General features: G+C 43.4%; 1 protein-coding gene across 3 annotated transcripts in view; it reads right to left on the bottom strand.

Moving 5' to 3' along the window:
• The window catches only part of LOC129861869 (mitochondrial glutamate carrier 1-like), a 108426-nt gene that overhangs the window by 66549 nt on the left and 24763 nt on the right, over nucleotides 1-17114 (bottom strand). The window lies entirely within an intron of this gene.

Raw genomic sequence — 17114 nt, 5'->3', positions numbered from 1 at the left:
TCCCATAAAATGTAGCATAGTTTGTTTGATAAAATCCATTTTTCTATTCAAATGTAGGAACTGGGGTCTGCAATTTGAACCCCTGCTGTGTCTGGCTCCACACCCACCCCGCCCGGCCATCTAGACGTGTGAAAGTTAGTGTATAAGCTAATGATCCATCATTTATGACATTCCTGGAAGTGTGTAAACTTACATTTTTATCACCATATAATTGGTGTATGTTCTCTAAAGTTATGTACTTGAAAATGTATCAATTGACCAATTCGGCACATTTTATTGTCCAGTATTGCAATGCTTCACTGGATGAATAAAAACTTTGCACTCATACTGCTGCCACCTAGTGGCCAGAATCTAAATTGCGCCTAAACTCCTATATGATATTATGGCCTTTCTCTTGCATTTCAAAGATGATGGAACATATAAAATCATAGAAAACACATTTTTTTTGGTTTGTATCATCTTTTACCAGATCTAATGTGTTATATTCTCCTACATTAATTTAACATTTCCACAAACTTCAACGTGTTTCCTTTCAAATGGTACTTTCCCCCTTCTGATGACCAGGTGGCGAATCGCATCTCTGCATGTCTGGCAGACATATCAGTGTGGATGACGGATCACCACCTCAAGCTGAACCTCGGCAAGACGGAGCTGCTCTTCCTCCCGGGGAAGGACTGCCCGTTCCATGATCTCGCCATCACGGTTGACAACTCCATTGTGTCCTCCTCCCAGAGCGCTAAGAACCTTGGCGTGATCCTGGACAACACCCTGTCATTCTCAACTAACATCAAGGCGGTGGCCCGTTCCTGTAGGTTCATGCTCTACAACATCCGCAGAGTACGACCCTGCCTCACACAGGAAGCGGCGCAGGTCCTAATCCAGGCACTTGTCATCTCCCGTCTGGATTACTGCAACTCGCTGTTGGCTGGGCTCCCTGCCTGTGCCATTAAACCCCTACAACTCATCCAGAACGTCGCAGCCCGTCTGGTGTTCAACCTTCCCAAGTTCTCTCACGTCACCCCGCTCCTCCGCTCTCTCCACTGGCTTCCAGTTGAAGCTCGCATCCGCTACAAGACCATGGTGCTTGCCTACGGAGCGGTGAGGGGAACGGCACCTCAGTACCTCCAGGCTCTGATCAGGCCCTACACCCAAACAAGGGCACTGCGTTCATCCACCTCTGGCCTGCTCGCCTCCCTACCACTGAGGAAGTACAGTTCCCGCTCAGCCCAGTCAAAACTGTTCGCTGCTCTGGCCCCCCAATGGTGGAACAAACTCCCTCACGACGCCAGGACAGCGGAGTCAATCACCACCTTCCGGAGACACCTGAAACCCCACCTCTTTAAGGAATATCTAGGATAGGATAAAGTAATCCTTCTGACCCCCCCCCCCTTAAAAGATTTAGATGCACTATTGTAAAGTGGCTGTTCCACTGGATGTCATAAGGTGAATGCACCAATTTGTAAGTCGCTCTGGATAAGAGCGTCTGCTAAATGACTTAAATGTAAATGTAAATGGTACCAAAAATATGCATATCCTTGCTTCAGGTCCTGAGCTACAGGCAGTTAGATTTGTGAATTTCATTCTAGGCACAAAAATTGAAAAAAAGGGATCCGATCCTTAAGAGGTTTTAATGATGAGTAGCATGATGCCAAAAACCCATCAGAATACCGTACTGGCATTACATTTGTGTTGCCCTATAGCAGAATAAATCTGTTTGCCTCTACGTTGCCTGGTGTTGCTTGGTTGGCGTTAACACGGCTACATTATGTTCTGTATTGAATTGGTGAAGCAGAAAGGACAACTATCCATATAACGGTTTTAATCTGGTGGTAAAACGTAGAGAAAAGCATAGACGTATGCTACATTTTATTTATGTAACCTTTATTTAACCAGTCAGTTATTAAAGAACACATTCTTATTTACAATGACGGCCGGATGTGATACAGAATGGATCCGAACCAGGGCTGTAGGGCTGAGACATAGTGTCTTAGACTGCTGTGCCACACGGAAGCCCATCATGTGTAGTTACAGCAGAGCATAACCAGCCCTGATGTGTAGTTACAGCAGAGCAGAACCAGCCCTGATGTGTAGTTACACCAGAACCAGCCCTGATGTGTAGTTACACCAGAACCAGCCCTGATGTGCAGTTACAGCAGATCAGAACCAGCCCTGATGTGTAGTTACAGCAGAGCAGAACCAGCCCTGATGTGTAGTTACAGCAGAACCAGCCCTGATGTGTAGTTACAGCAGAGCAGAACCAGCCCTGATGTGTAGTTACAGTAGAAACAGCCCTGATGTGTAGTTACAGCAGATCAGAACCAGCCCTGATGTGTAGTTACAGCAGAGCAGAACCAGCCCTGATGTGTAGTTACAGCAGAGCAGAACCAGCCCTGATGTGTAGTTACAGCAGAGCAGAACCAGCCCTGATGTGTAGTTACAGCAGAACCAGCCCTGATGTGTAGTTACAGCAGAACCAGCCCTGATGTGTAGTTACAGCAGAGCAGAACCAGCCCTGATGTGTAGTTACAGCAGAACCAGCCCTGATGTGTAGTTACAGCAGAACCAGCCCTGATGTGTAGTTACAGCAGAACCAGCCCTGATGTGTAGTTACAGCAGAGCAGAACCAGCCCTGATGTGTAGTTACAGCAGAGCAGAACCAGCCCTGATGTGTAGTTAAAGCAGAGCAGAACCAGCCCTGATGTGTAGTTACAGCAGAGCAGAACCAGCCCTGATGTGTAGTTACAGTAGATCAGAACCAGCCCTGATGTGTAGTTACAGTAGAACCAGCCCTGATGTGTAGTTACAGCAGAGCAGAACCAGCCCTGATGTGTAGTTACAGCAGAACCAGCCCTGATGTGTAGTTACAGCAGAACCAGCCCTGATGTGTAGTTACAGTAGATCAGAACCAGCCCTGATGTGTAGTTACAGCAGATCAGAACCAGCCCATGATGTGTAGTTACAGCAGAGCAGAACCAGCCCTGATGTGTAGTTACAGCAGAACCAGCCCTGATGTGTAGTTACAGCAGAGCAGAACCAGCCCTGATGTGTAGTTACAGCAGAACCAGCCCTGATGTGTAGTTACAGCAGAGCAGAACCAGCCCTGATGTGTAGTTACAGCAGAACCAGCCCTGATGTGTAGTTACAGCAGAACCAGCCCTGATGTGTAGTTACAGCAGAACCAGCCCTGATGTGTAGTTACAGCAGAACCAGCCCTGATGTGTAGTTACAGCAGAGTAGAACCAGCCCTGATGTGTAGTTACAGCAGAACCAGCCCTGATGTGTAGTTACAGCAGAACCAGCCCTGATGTGTAGTTACAGTAGATCAGAACCAGCCCTGATGTGGAAATCGGCTTCCCATTTCCCCCTACATGCTCTCCACCCCTTTGCCTCAACCAATCACGACGTCTCTCTCGCCCAGCTATTACCCGGCCCCCCTTCTCTCTCCCTCCCTCTCCTTCTCTCTCCCTCCCTCCTTCTCTCTCTCTCGCTCCCTCCTTCCCTCCCTCTCCTTCTCTCTCCCTCCCTCCCTCCCTCCTTCTTCTCTCCCTCCCTCCCTCCCTCCCTCCCACCCTCCCTCTCTCTCTCCCTCCTTCTCTCTCCCTCCCTCCTTCCCTCTCTCCCTCCCTCTCTCCCTCCCTCCCTCCCTCCTCCCTCCCTCTCTCCTTCCCTCTCCCTCCCTCCCTCCTCCCTCCCTCTCTCCTTCCCTCTCCCTCCCTCCTTCCCTCCCTCCTTCCCTCTCTCTCCTTCTCTCTCCCTCGTGACTCTCCAACACAGAACATTCTTTATTTTCCGCTCGTACTTTTGCTGACGTATCTTTTTATTTGAAAACCAGATCCGCTGTATACAGTTGGTCCTATACAGTAGAGACGGAACAGGGTATTTATCTTGTGAGTACCAGGCCTAGAAGGACTACAGCTGAAGCAGTGGAACCTGAGAATGCAGCTGTACTCCATGGCAGTGTGTTGTTGCATTTGGTTTGGATGGGGACTCAGGGCCCTGGCTGTGCGGTACTGTGTGTGTGTGTGTGTGTGTGTGTGTGTGTGTGTGTGTGTGTGTGTGTGTGTGTGTGTGTGTGTGTGTGTGTGTGTGTGTGTGTGTGTGTGTGTGTGTGTGTGTGTGTGTGGTGGGCAGTAGTGTAGGGGGTCAGATGAGGTCACTATCTCACTGACGAGTCCCAATGGAGGGCCTACGCCCTCTCCTCTCCACTTCCTGTCTCACCTCACCTCTCCTCTCTTCTGTTCCCTGTGGCTTCACAATCCAGACTACCTCTCCTCTTTCTTTCTCTGACAAGCCTGTCCTCTCTCTCTCTCTCTCACTTCTCTTCCCAGTCCTCTGTCCTCTCTCTCTCTCTCTCTCTCTCTCTCTCTCACTTCTCTTCCCAGTCCTCTGTCATCTCTCTCTCTCTCTCTCTCTCTCTCACTTCTCTTCCCAGTCCTCTGTCATCTCTCTCTCTCTCTCTCTCACTTCTCTTCCCAGTCCTCTGTTCTCTCTCTCTCTCTCTCTCTCTCTCTCTCTCTCTCTCTCTCTCTCTCTCTCTCTCTCTCTCTCTCTCTCTCTCTCTCTCTCTCTCTCTCTCTCTCTCTCTCTCTCTCTCTCTCTCTCTCTCTCTCTCTCTCGCTCTCACTTCTCTTACCAGTCCTCTGGCTTTTTGTTCACTTCTCGCAGTTCTAATTTTACTGCTTCCTTTTTCTAGGCAGCTTACTTTGCAAATCCTCTGAACCAATATCAATTACAAGGCTTTATTGAAATTAAATGATTATATAGTACTGTCTATTCAGGGTTTAATGATTATATAGTATTATATCTGAAGTGTGAGTATACAAGTCTCGCGTGTGTGTGTGTGTGTGTGTGTGTGTGTGTGTGTGTGTGTGTGTGTGTGTGTGTGTGTGTGTGTGTGTGTGTGTGTGTGTGTGTGTGTGTGTGTGTGTGTGTGTGTGTGTGTGTGTGTGTGTGTGTGTGTGTGTGTGTGTGTGTGTCACTCTAATCTCCTAGGAATACCCATCCCTTCCAATCTCGTCAAAGTGAAAGTGTGCTCTCCAGAGCTGCTCATACCTCACTGTGACTGACTCACTAGGATCCATCTGGATTCTGTACCGACTACGCCAGTAGCAGTAACTGTAGCGTTGTGCTCTAACACTAGACTACATGTTAGTGGCATTGTCTCAATTCATGGCTAGTGGCCACTGAAATGTAGGTGTGCAATAGAAGTATGACAGTAGCAGTGTAACCTACCGTAGCTAGCTTAATGCAACATATATTAACGTTGTCTGTTACTAGCATGCTACTAGCTAGCTTAATGCAACATATATTAGCGTTGTCTGTTTCTAGCAGACAACGCTAGAAACAACTGATCCACTATAGAAACAGAGAAACAACTGATCCACTATGGAAACAGAGAAACAACTGATCCACTATGGAAACAGAGAAACAGAGAAACAACTGATCCACTATAGAAACAGAGACACAACTGATCCACTATGGAAACAGAGAAACAACTGATCCACTATGGAAACAGAGAAACAGAGAAACAACTGATCCACTATGGAAACAGAGAAACAACTGATCCACTATGGAAACAGAGAAACAACTGATCCACTATGGAAACAGAGAAACAGAGAAACAACTGATCCACTATGGAAACAGAGACACAACTGATCCACTATGGAAACAGAGAAACAACTGATCCACTATAGAAACAGAGAAACAACTGATCCACTATGGAAACAGAGAAACAACTGATCCACTATGGAAACAGAGAAACAACTGATCCACTATGGAAACAGAGAAACAACTGATCCACTATGGAAACAGAGACACAACCGATCCACTATGGAAACAGAGAAACAACTGATCCACTATGGAAACAGAGAAACAACTGATCCACTATGGAAACAGAGAAACAGCTGATCCACTATGGAAACAGAGAAACAACTGATCCACTATGGAAACAACTGATCCACTATGGAAACAGAGAAACAGCTGATCCACTATGGAAACAACTGATCCACTATGGAAACAGAGAAACAGAGAAACAACTGATCCACTATGGAAACAGAGACACAACTGATCCACTATGGAAACAGAGAAACAACTGATCCACTATAGAAACAGAGAAACAACTGATCCACTATGGAAACAGAGAAACAACTGATCCACTATAGATGGAATGCTACTTCTCTCTCCACGCTGTGCCAAATGAAAAACAGACTGGGTGGAAACTTTATAGTGGAATGTGCCTTTTCAAAATGGCCTTTTATCGTTTCACGATTCACCATAACAACATCTGGATAAGTTGTGTGTTTCCCAGACACAGATCTCACCTATAGTTGAGGCCTCAAACAAAATGGAAGTTATTAAATGAAAGTGCTTTTTGGTCCAGGACTAGGATTAGCCTAATCCGTGTCTGGAAAAACCATCCCATCAAGCCTAAAGTACAATGATAACATTAAAGAGCGAGGAAAATAGTCTTTGATTTTCTTTCTTTTTCTCGTTGAGAAATAGGCTAGCCTACCCAGGCTGCATCACATCCGGACGTGATTGGGAGTCGCATAGGGCGGCGCACAATTGTCCCAGCGTCTTCCGGGTTTGGCCGGTGTAGGCCCGTCATTGTAAACAAGAATTTGTTCTTACCTGACTTGCCTAGTTAAACAAAGGTTAAATAATAACATTCAAATTCAAATGTTGAGTAGACAGCAAACTGCACATCTGACAAACTACAGGTTACAGGTCGATTGTGGAACTTATATGACATTCCAATGTGACTTGAAACATCACACACACACACACCCTCACACACACACACACACACACACACACACACACACACTTCCTATCTTTACTTTGAAGACTGATAACACTGATAAATAACAATAGAAGGGTTGAATAAGCAACTTAAATGTGTTCCAACTTGTGCCCTATTCCCTATGTAGTGCACTACTTCTGACTAGGACCAATATAGCACCCTACTCCCTAGCCCCCATAGGGCTCTGGTCTAAAGTAGTGCACTATATAGGGAAAAGGGTTCTATAAGGCCCTGGTTAACAGTAGTGCACTATATAGGGAATAGGGTTCCATAGGGCTCTGGTCTAAAGTAGTGCACTACATAGGGAATAGGGTTCTATTTGGGATGCAGCCTTAGTTACCAGGACAGCAGAACACTGAACTCTTTAAGCTACAATGCTACAGTCAGTACCCCGAACAAGGGTTCTGTTCATTAGGTCACACCGTAACAAAATCTTTTCAAACATTTTGCAACAGAAAACGTAAACAAGGATTTCTTATTGGACAAGGATAGGTAATCCCTCCCTTTTGTTTTTTTTGTCAGTTTTCTTCCGTTTGTTGCCCGAATGAACAAGACCCTGGACTACAACTGAACTGCAGTGACCACAGATACAGAACATCAACTGATAACCAGTCTGGTTAAAGTGTTGCCAGAAGACCCAAGCAGAACTAGGCCCTAAATGAGGCAGATAACAGACTAAACTGACCCTTGCTCACCATTAAATCCTCAACAGTCGGGCCATAAAAAAATACCTGTGCTATGCTGAAACACACAGGGCCTGGTTCTTACAACAGGCCTACTGTCACGCCCTGACTTTAGTTATATTTGGTTTTCTTTATAATTTGGTTAGGTCAGGGTGTGACAAGGGTGGTTTGGTTAGTTTTGTATTGTCTAGGGGGTTTTGTCTTGTCTAGGGGTTTTTTGTTTATCTATGGGGATTTTGTATTGTCTAGAGGGTTTGTCTTGTCTAGGGTTTTTTTGTTTATCTATGGGGATTTTGTATTGTCTAGGGGAATGTAGGTCTATGGTGGCCTGAATTGGTCCCCAATCAGAGACAGTTGTTTATCGTTGTCTCTGATTGGGGATCCTGTTTAGGTTGCCATTTTGTGGGTAGTCACGTTTTATTGTTTTGTTGGCGACATCGTTAATAAATAAGTACGTACGCTCACCAAGCTGCGCCTTGGTCAATTTCTTCAACAGACGATCGTGACACCTACATTATGCACTTGCTGACTTTCATACCAAAATAATCTAACTAGATTAATCTAATTGAAATAATATTAATAGAATCATCTAACTGAAATAACCTAACTAGAATAATCTATTTGAAATAATCTAACTGAAATAATCTAATTAGAATAATCTAACTAGAATAATCTAACTGGCATAATCTAATTAGAATAATCTAACTAGAATAATCTAACAAGCAAAACTCAAGCTGTTCCATCATGGTTTGAATTTGAAGTTCACATTCACTTCAATCATCCTGTCTTTTGATTTGACTTTGCTCTGCCTGGATTGGCTGACTGAACATGATGCGTACTGAGGCTACATGACTCTGGATTGGCTGACTGATTATGATGCGTACTGAGGCTACGTGACTCTGTATTGGCTGACTGAACATGATGCGTACTGAGGCTACATGACTCTGGATTGGCTGACTGATTATGATGCGTACTGAGGCTACATGGCTCTGGATTGGCTGACTGATTATGATGCGTACTGAGGCTACATGACTCTGGATTGGCTGACTGATTATGATGCGTACTGAGGCTACATGACTCTGGATTGGCTGACTGATTACGATGCGTACTGAGGCTACATGACTCTGTATTGGCTGACTGATTATGATGCGTACTGAGGCTACATGACTCTGTATTGGCTGACTGATTATGATGCGTACTGAGGCTACATGGCTCTGGATTGGCTGACTGATTATGATGCGTACTGAGGGTACATGACTCTGGATTGGCTGACTGATTATGATGCGTACTGAGGGTACATGACTCTGTATTGGCTGACTGATTATGATGCTTACTGAGGCTACATGACTCTGGATTGGCTGACTGATTATGATGCTTACTGAGGGTAAAACATCACCCTGCTATGCCCCTTAATGGCGGGCTGCAATAACCATTGATAGACTGTAGATGCGTAAGTGGACCAGTACAACAGTACTACATTACTACAGATACTACATTACTACAGATACTACAGTACTACAGATACTACATTACTACAGTACTACAGTACTACAGATACTACAGTACCACATTAGTACAGATACTACATTACTACAGTACTACAGTACTACAGATACTACATTCCTACAGATACTACAGATACTACAGATACTACAGTACTACATATACTACATTACTGCACATACTATAGTACTACAGCACTACAGATACGACAGTACCACAGTACTACAGATACTACATTACTACAGATACTACATTACTACAGATACTACAGTACTACAGATACTACGATGCCACATTACTACAGTACTACAGATACTACAGATACTACGGTACTACATATACTACAGTACTACAGATACTACAGTATTACAGATAATACAGATACCACAGTACTACAGATACTACATTACTATGATACCACAATACTACAGTACTACAGATACTACAGTACTACAGATACTACAGTACTACAGTACTACAGATACTACAGTACTACAGTACTACAGATACTACAGTACAACAGATACTACATTACTACAGTCAACAGATACTACAGTACTACAGGTACTACAGTACTACAGATACTACAGTACTATGATACCACATTACTACAGATACTACAGATACTACAGTACTACAGATACTACAGTCAACAGATACTACATTACTACAGATACTACAGTACTACAGATACTACAGTACTATGATACCACATTACTACAGATACTACAGTACTACAGATACTACAGTACTATGATACCACATTACTACAGTACTACAGATACTACAGTACTACAGATACTACAGTACTACAGTACTACAGATACTACAGTACTACAGTACTACAGATACTACAGTACAACAGATACTACATTACTACAGTCAACAGATACTACAGTACTACAGGTACTACAGTACTACAGATACTACAGTATTACAGATACTACATTACTACAGCACAACAGATACTACAGTACTACAGATACGGCAGATACTACAGATACTACATTACTACAGTACAACAGATACTACAGTACTACAGGTACTACAGTACTACAGATACTACAGTACTACAGATACGGCAGATACTACAGATACTACATTACTACAGTACAACAGATACTACAGTACTACAGGTACTACAGTACTACAGATACTACACTACTACAGATACTACAGTACTACAGGTACTACAGTACTACAGTACTACAGATACTACACTACTACAGATACTGCTTAACCTAATGTATGATCTATTACTTGGAGTTTGGAGCTTCAGGACTGAATCACAAATGGCAATTAATTACCTATACAGTGCACTACTGTTAACCAGGGCCCTATAGAGCCCTATTCCCTATATAGTGCACTAGTGTTAACCAGGGCCCTATAGAACCCTATTCCCTATATAGTGCACTACTGTTAACCAGGGCCCTATAGAGCCCTATTCCCTATATAGTGCACTACTGTTAACCAGGGCCCTATAGAACCCTATTCCCTATATAGTGCACTACTGTTAACCAGGGCCCTATAGAGCCCTATTCCCTATATAGTGCACTAGTGTTAACCAGTGCCCTATAGAACCATATTCCCTAGTGCACTACTTTTGACAAGGACCCATAAAAGTAGTGCACTATATAGGGAATAGGGTTCTATAGGGCTCTGGTCTAAAGTAGTGCACTATATAGGGAATAGGGTTCTATAGGGGCCTGGTCTAAAGTAGTGCACTATATAGGGAATAGGGTTCTATAGGGCTCTGGTCTAAAGTAGTGCACTATGTAGGGAATATGGTTCCATTTGGGAGGCATGCCAGGACAGAACTCAGGGTTCAAGGTTCAAGGTTAGATGCACTGCAATTGTGATATAATATTCTGCAGAGATCAAGATGGAAGTTACCAGTATCATACTAGCCAGTGTGCCAACTGCCCCAAGCCTACAACATCAGGTGTTTGACTAACCGGAATCAACTGCTCGTACTAGTCAGCCCAGCTTATTTGACTTGCACAGTGGGGCTTGGTGCGACTCAACAATGGCATTCTTATGCAAATGCTCTGGTCAAAAGAGTGAGTTAGATGCTCTGGTCAAAATAGTGAGTTAGATGCTCTGGTCAAAACAGTGAGTTAGATGCTCTGGTCAAAACAGTGAGTTAGATGCTCTGGTCAAAACAGTGAGTTAGATGCTCTGGTCAAAAGAGTGAGTTAGATGCTCTGGTCAAAACAGTGAGTTAGATGCTCTGGTAATGCCAAGAATGTTTTCACTATAAGGTGAAATGCCTGTTGTATTCGGCGCATGTGACTAATACAATTTGATTTTAATTGATTTGGTCAAAACAGTAAGTAAGATTTCTGAAGTATTCATTTACACATGGTAAATAAACGTGTAACTATATAAGTAAGGGATAATACAACGATAATACAATGCGTTGTATGGAAAATAAATGAACGACGTGGCGCGCTAGTGGAGTGGAAAAAACTGACCTTTCCACGGAGTTGCATTATTTTCCAGAGAACCTATAAAGCCCCGGGTTGATTATTCCTTTTATACCATGGCTATAATTTAACACATTTACCTTGAGAAATGTGTTAATTTACCTCTAGAAATGTGTTGAACAGCCACTGAAATAGCTAGCGAGTTTACTAGATAGCTACAGTAGTCGCCTTGGTAACCAAACAAACAGACATGCTAGCTCAGCTAACCCAAACCATCAGTCCTAGCTCGCTAAGGATGACAAATCCCTTTTACAAATGACAAAAAGTGTTTTCAATTCAACTTTTGCTTTGAAAAGCAGCTCAAACATAGAATATGTAAGAATTAAGTAAAGCTATTGAATTGTACCCTGTTGATATACTGTGAGTTATACAATGAAGTATAGCCATTAAATTGTACCCTGTTGATATACTGTGAGTTATACAATGAAGTATAGCCATTGAATTGTACCCTGTTGATATACTGTGAGTTATACAATGAAGTATAACCATTGAATTGTACCCTGTTGATATACTGTGAGTTATACAATGAAGTATAGCCATTGAATTGTACCCTGTTGATATACTGTGAGTTATACAATGAAGTATAACCATTGAATTGTACCCTGTTGATATACTGTGAGTTATACAATGAAGTATAGCCATTGAATTGTACCCTGTTGATATACTGTGAGTTATAGAATGAGGTAAAGCCATTGAATTGTACCCTGTTGATATACTGTGAGTTATACAATGAAGTATAGCCATTGAATTGTACCCTGTTGATATACTGTGAGTTATACAATGAAGTATAGCCATTGAATTGTACCCTGTTGATATACTGTGAGTTATACAATGAAGTATAGCCATTGAATTGTACCCTGTTGATATACTGTGAGTTATACAATGAAGTAAAGCTATTGAATTGTACCCTGTTGATATACTGTGAGTTATACAATGAAGTATAGCCATTAAATTGTACCCTGTTGATATACTGTGAGTTATACAATGAAGTATAGCCATTGAATTGTACCCTGTTGATATACTGTGAGTTATACAATGAGGTAAAGCTATTGAATTGTACCCTGTTGATATACTGTGAATTATAGAGAAATATTGCACGCTCTAGAATGCCCTTCAAGCCAATCAGAAACAAGTATTCAACAATGCCATGGTTTAATAGGTGTATAATACAGCCTAATATGAACCTATTAACTTATGATTGTAACAACACCTGCTCTAATGACACATACTGCATCTCCTGCACTGTCGGGCCACCATCTTATTACGTTTGCAATCTCAACAAATAATCTGCTCAGACCCCAACCAAGGATCATCGAAAGCTGTGCTATAAATTCTCGGACAACCCAAAGATTCCTTGATGCCCTTCCAGACTCCTTCTGCCTACCCAAGGACGTCAGAGTTCAAAAATCAGTTAACCACCTAACTGAGGAACTCAATTTAACCTTGCGTAATACTGAAGATATAGTTGCACCCCTAAAAACGAAAAACATTTGTCATAAGAAACTAGCTCCCTGGTATACAGAAAATACCCGAGCTCTGAAGCAAGCTTCCAGAAAAGTACCAACAGTACCGTGCAGTATCGAAGAGCCCTCACTGCTGCTCGATCATCCTATTTTTACAACTTCATTGAGGAGAATAAGAACAATCCAAAATGTATTTTTGATACTGTTTGTAAAGCTAACTATAAAGCCGCATTCAACAAGAGAGGATGGCTTTCACTTCAGCAGTGATAAATTCATGAACTTCTTTGATGAAAAGATCATGATCATTAGAAAGCAAATTACGGACTCCACTTTGAATCTGCGTACTTCTCCAAAGCTCAGTTGTCCTGAGTCTGCACAACACTGCCAGGACCTAGGATCAAGGGAGACACTCCTGTATCTCTTGACATATTGATGAAAATTGTCATGGCCTCTAAACCTTCAAGCTGCATACTGGACCCTATTCCAACTAAACTACTGAAAGAGCTGCTTCCTGTGCTTGGCCTTCCTATGTTGAACATAATAAACCCTATACCCAGGATGTGTACCAAACTCACTAAAAGTGGCAGTAATAAAGCCTCTCTTGAAAAAGACTAACCTTGACCAAGAAAATAAATGTTTTTTTGTTTTTTTTAAATCGGCCTATTTTTCTAAATCGAATCTCCTCAACAACAAAGAAAAGAAAAAGCTGTTGTGCAGGAACTCACTGCTCTTCCTGAAGACAAACAATGTATACGAAACGCTTCCGTCTGGTTTTAGACCCCATCATAGCACTGAGACTGCACTTGTGAAGGTGGTAAATGACCTTTTAATGGCGTCAGACCGAGGCTCTGCATCTGTCCTCGTGCTACTAGACCTTAGTGCTGCTTTTGATATCATCGATCATGTCAGGCGTGTGTGTACTTGTGCTGAAGTCAAGTGCAGGAAGGCAGAGAATTGTGAACAGGCGCACACTTTATTTCGGCAGGAGAGATATACAAAAACCTCCAGCCAACAAGGTGTAAAATGCGCAGAACAGTCACAACACATCAAATGTGAAACAAACTTCGTGAAATAACACGGGAAAAACGGCACGCGTGCCTAGTGCGTACAAAAACAACGTAACACACAAACAATCTCACACAAAGACATGAGGGGAAACAGAGGAATAAATACAGGTAGTGTGATTGAAAACCAGGTGTGCAGGGAACAAGACAAAACAAATGGATACATGAAAAATGGAGCGGCGATGTCTAGAAAGCCGGTGACGTCAACCGCCGAACGAACAAGGAGAGGAGCCGACTTCAGCAGAAGTCGTGACAGATTAACTGTTATCTCAGACAGTAACAGAGACAGTACCTCCCTATAGACACCACATTCCTTTGGAGAGATTAGAAACCCTAATTGGTCTACACGGACAAGTTCTTTCCTTGTTTAGATCTTATCTGTCGGAAAAGATATCAGTTTGTCTCTGTGGATGGTTTATCTTCTGACAAATCAATTATACGGTGTTCCTCAAGGTTCCATTTTAGGACCTCTATTGTTATCACTATATATAATCTACCTCATGGTGATGTAAATCGGGAAAGACCATGTCAAATTTCACTGCTATGCGGAGACACACAGCTGTACATTTCGATGAAACATGATGAAGCCCCAAAATGGCATACCCTTTCAGACATAAGGACGTGGATGGCTGCAATTTTTTTTACTTTTAAACTCAAAACAGAGATGCTTGTTCTAGGTCCCAAGAAACAATGATATATTCTATTGATGTATCTGACAATGAATCTTGATGGTTGTACATCAAGATAAATAAAACTGTGAAAGATCTTCGGCGTTACTCTGGACCCTGATCTCTCTTTTGACGAACATTGTCACGTTCCTGACCTGTTTTTGTATTTATTTAGTATGGTCAGGGCGTGCGTTGTCGATGTGTGATTTTTAGGTTGGGTTTTTTGTGTGTTCGGCCTGGTATGATTCTCAATCAGAGGCAGCTGTCAATCGTTGTCCCTGATTGAGAATCATACTTAGGCAGCCGGGGTTTCACGTGTGTTTTGTGGGTGTTTGTTCTTGTGTCAGTGTTCCGCCACACAGGACTGTCACGGTAGTTATTTTGTTATTTTGTATCGCATATTGTTTTGTTATATTAAATCACTATGGAAACTAACCACTCTGCGTATTGGTCCGATCCTTCTCGCCTCTCCTCGTCCGAGGAGGAGGAAGAAAATGACTATCGTTACAAACATATCAAGAATATTTCAAGGACAGCTTTTTCCATCTTCATAACATTGCACAAATCAAAACATTTTGTCCAAAAATGATGCAGAAAAGCTAATCCATGTTTTTGTCACTTTTAGATTAGACTCCTGCAATGCTCTACTTTACGGCTACCCGGATAAATCACTAAATAAACTTCAGTTAGTGCTAAACACGGCTGCTAGAATCTTGACTAGAACCAAAAAATGTGATCATATTACTCCAGTGCTAGCCTCTCTACACTGGCTTCCTGTTAAGGCAAGGGCTGATTTCAAGGTTTTACTTCTAACCTACAAAGCATTACATGGGCTTGCTCCTACCTATCTTTCCGATTTGGTCCTGCCGTACATACCTACACGTACGCTACGGTCACAAGACGCAGGCCTCCTTACTGTCCCTAGAATTTCTAAGCAAACAGCTGGAGGCAGGGCTTTCTCCTATAGAGCTCCATTTTTATGGAATGGTCTGCCTACCCATGTGAGAGACACAGACTCGGTCTCGACCTTTAAGTCTTTACTGAAGACTCATCTCTTCAGTAGGTCCTATGATTGAGTGTAGTCTGGCCCAGGAGTGCGAAGATGAACGGCAAGGCACTGGAGTGACAAACCGCCCTTGCTGTCTCTGCCTGGCCGGTTCCCCTCTCTCCACTGGGATTAATTGCCTCTGACCCTATTACAGGGGCTGAGTCACTAGCTTACTGGCGCTCTTCAATGCCGTCCCTAGGAGGGGTGTGTCACTTGACGTGGGTTGAGTCAAGGACGTGATCTTCAAGTCCGGTTTTGCGCCCTCTTGGGCCCTTGCAGTGGAGGAGATCTTTGTGGGCTATACTCGGCCTTGTCTCAGTGTAGTAAGTTAGTAAATAAGTTGGTGGTCTGTTGATATCTCTCTAGTGGTGTGGGGACTATACCCAGCCTTGTCTCAGGGTAGTAAGTTGGTGGTCTGTTGACATCCCTCTAGTGGTGTGGGGGCTGTGCTTTGGTAAAGTGGGTGGGGTTATATCCTGCCTGGTTGGCCCTGTCCGGGGGTATAGTCAGACGGGCCACAGTGTTCCCCGACCTCCCCCTGTCTCAGCCTCCAGTCTCTATGCTGTAATAGTTTATGTGTCGGGGGCTAGGGTCAGTTGGTTATATCTGGTGTAATTCTCATGTCTTATCTGGTGTCCTGTGTGAATGTAAGTATGCTCTCTCTAATTCTCTCTCTTCCCCTCTCTCCCTCCCCTTCCAGAGGACCTGATCCCTAGGACCATGCCTCAGGACTACCTGACCTGATGACTCCTGGCCCGTTCCGTCCACCTGGTTGTGCTGCTGCTCCAGTTTCAACTGTTCTTCCTTCGGCTAAGGAACACTGACCTGTTCACCGGACATGTTACCTTGTCACGAACCCTCTGTGTTCGACTATCTCTCTCTACTGCACCTGCTGTCTCAACCTCTGAATGACATGACTCCTTGCTGTCCCCAGTCCACCTGGCCGTGCTGCTGCTCCAGTTTCAACTGTTCTGCCTGCGGCTATGGAACCCTGACCTGTTCACCGGACGTGCTACCTGTCCCAGACCTGCTGTTTTCAACTCTCTAGAGACCGCAGGAGCGGTAGAGATACTGTTAATGATCGGCTATGAAAAGGCAACTGACATTTACTCCTGAGGTGCTGACTTGCTGCACCCTCGACAACTACTGTGATTATTATTATTTGACCCTGCTGGTCATTTATGAACATTTTGAACATCTTGGCCATGTTCTGTTATAATCTCCACCCGGCACAGCCAGAAGAGGACTGGCCACCCCTCATAGCCTGGTTCCTCTCTAGGTTTCTTCCTAGGTTCTGGCCTTTCTAGGGAGTTTTTCCTAGCCACCGTGCTTCTACACCTGCATTGCTTGCTGTTTGGGGGTTTTAGGCTGGGTTTCTGTACAGCACTTTGAGATAT

This window comes from Salvelinus fontinalis, chromosome 9 (assembly GCF_029448725.1).
Source record: "Salvelinus fontinalis isolate EN_2023a chromosome 9, ASM2944872v1, whole genome shotgun sequence".
NCBI lineage: Eukaryota > Metazoa > Chordata > Actinopteri > Salmoniformes > Salmonidae > Salvelinus > Salvelinus fontinalis.
This window is presented reverse-complemented; position numbering and strand designations above follow the sequence as displayed.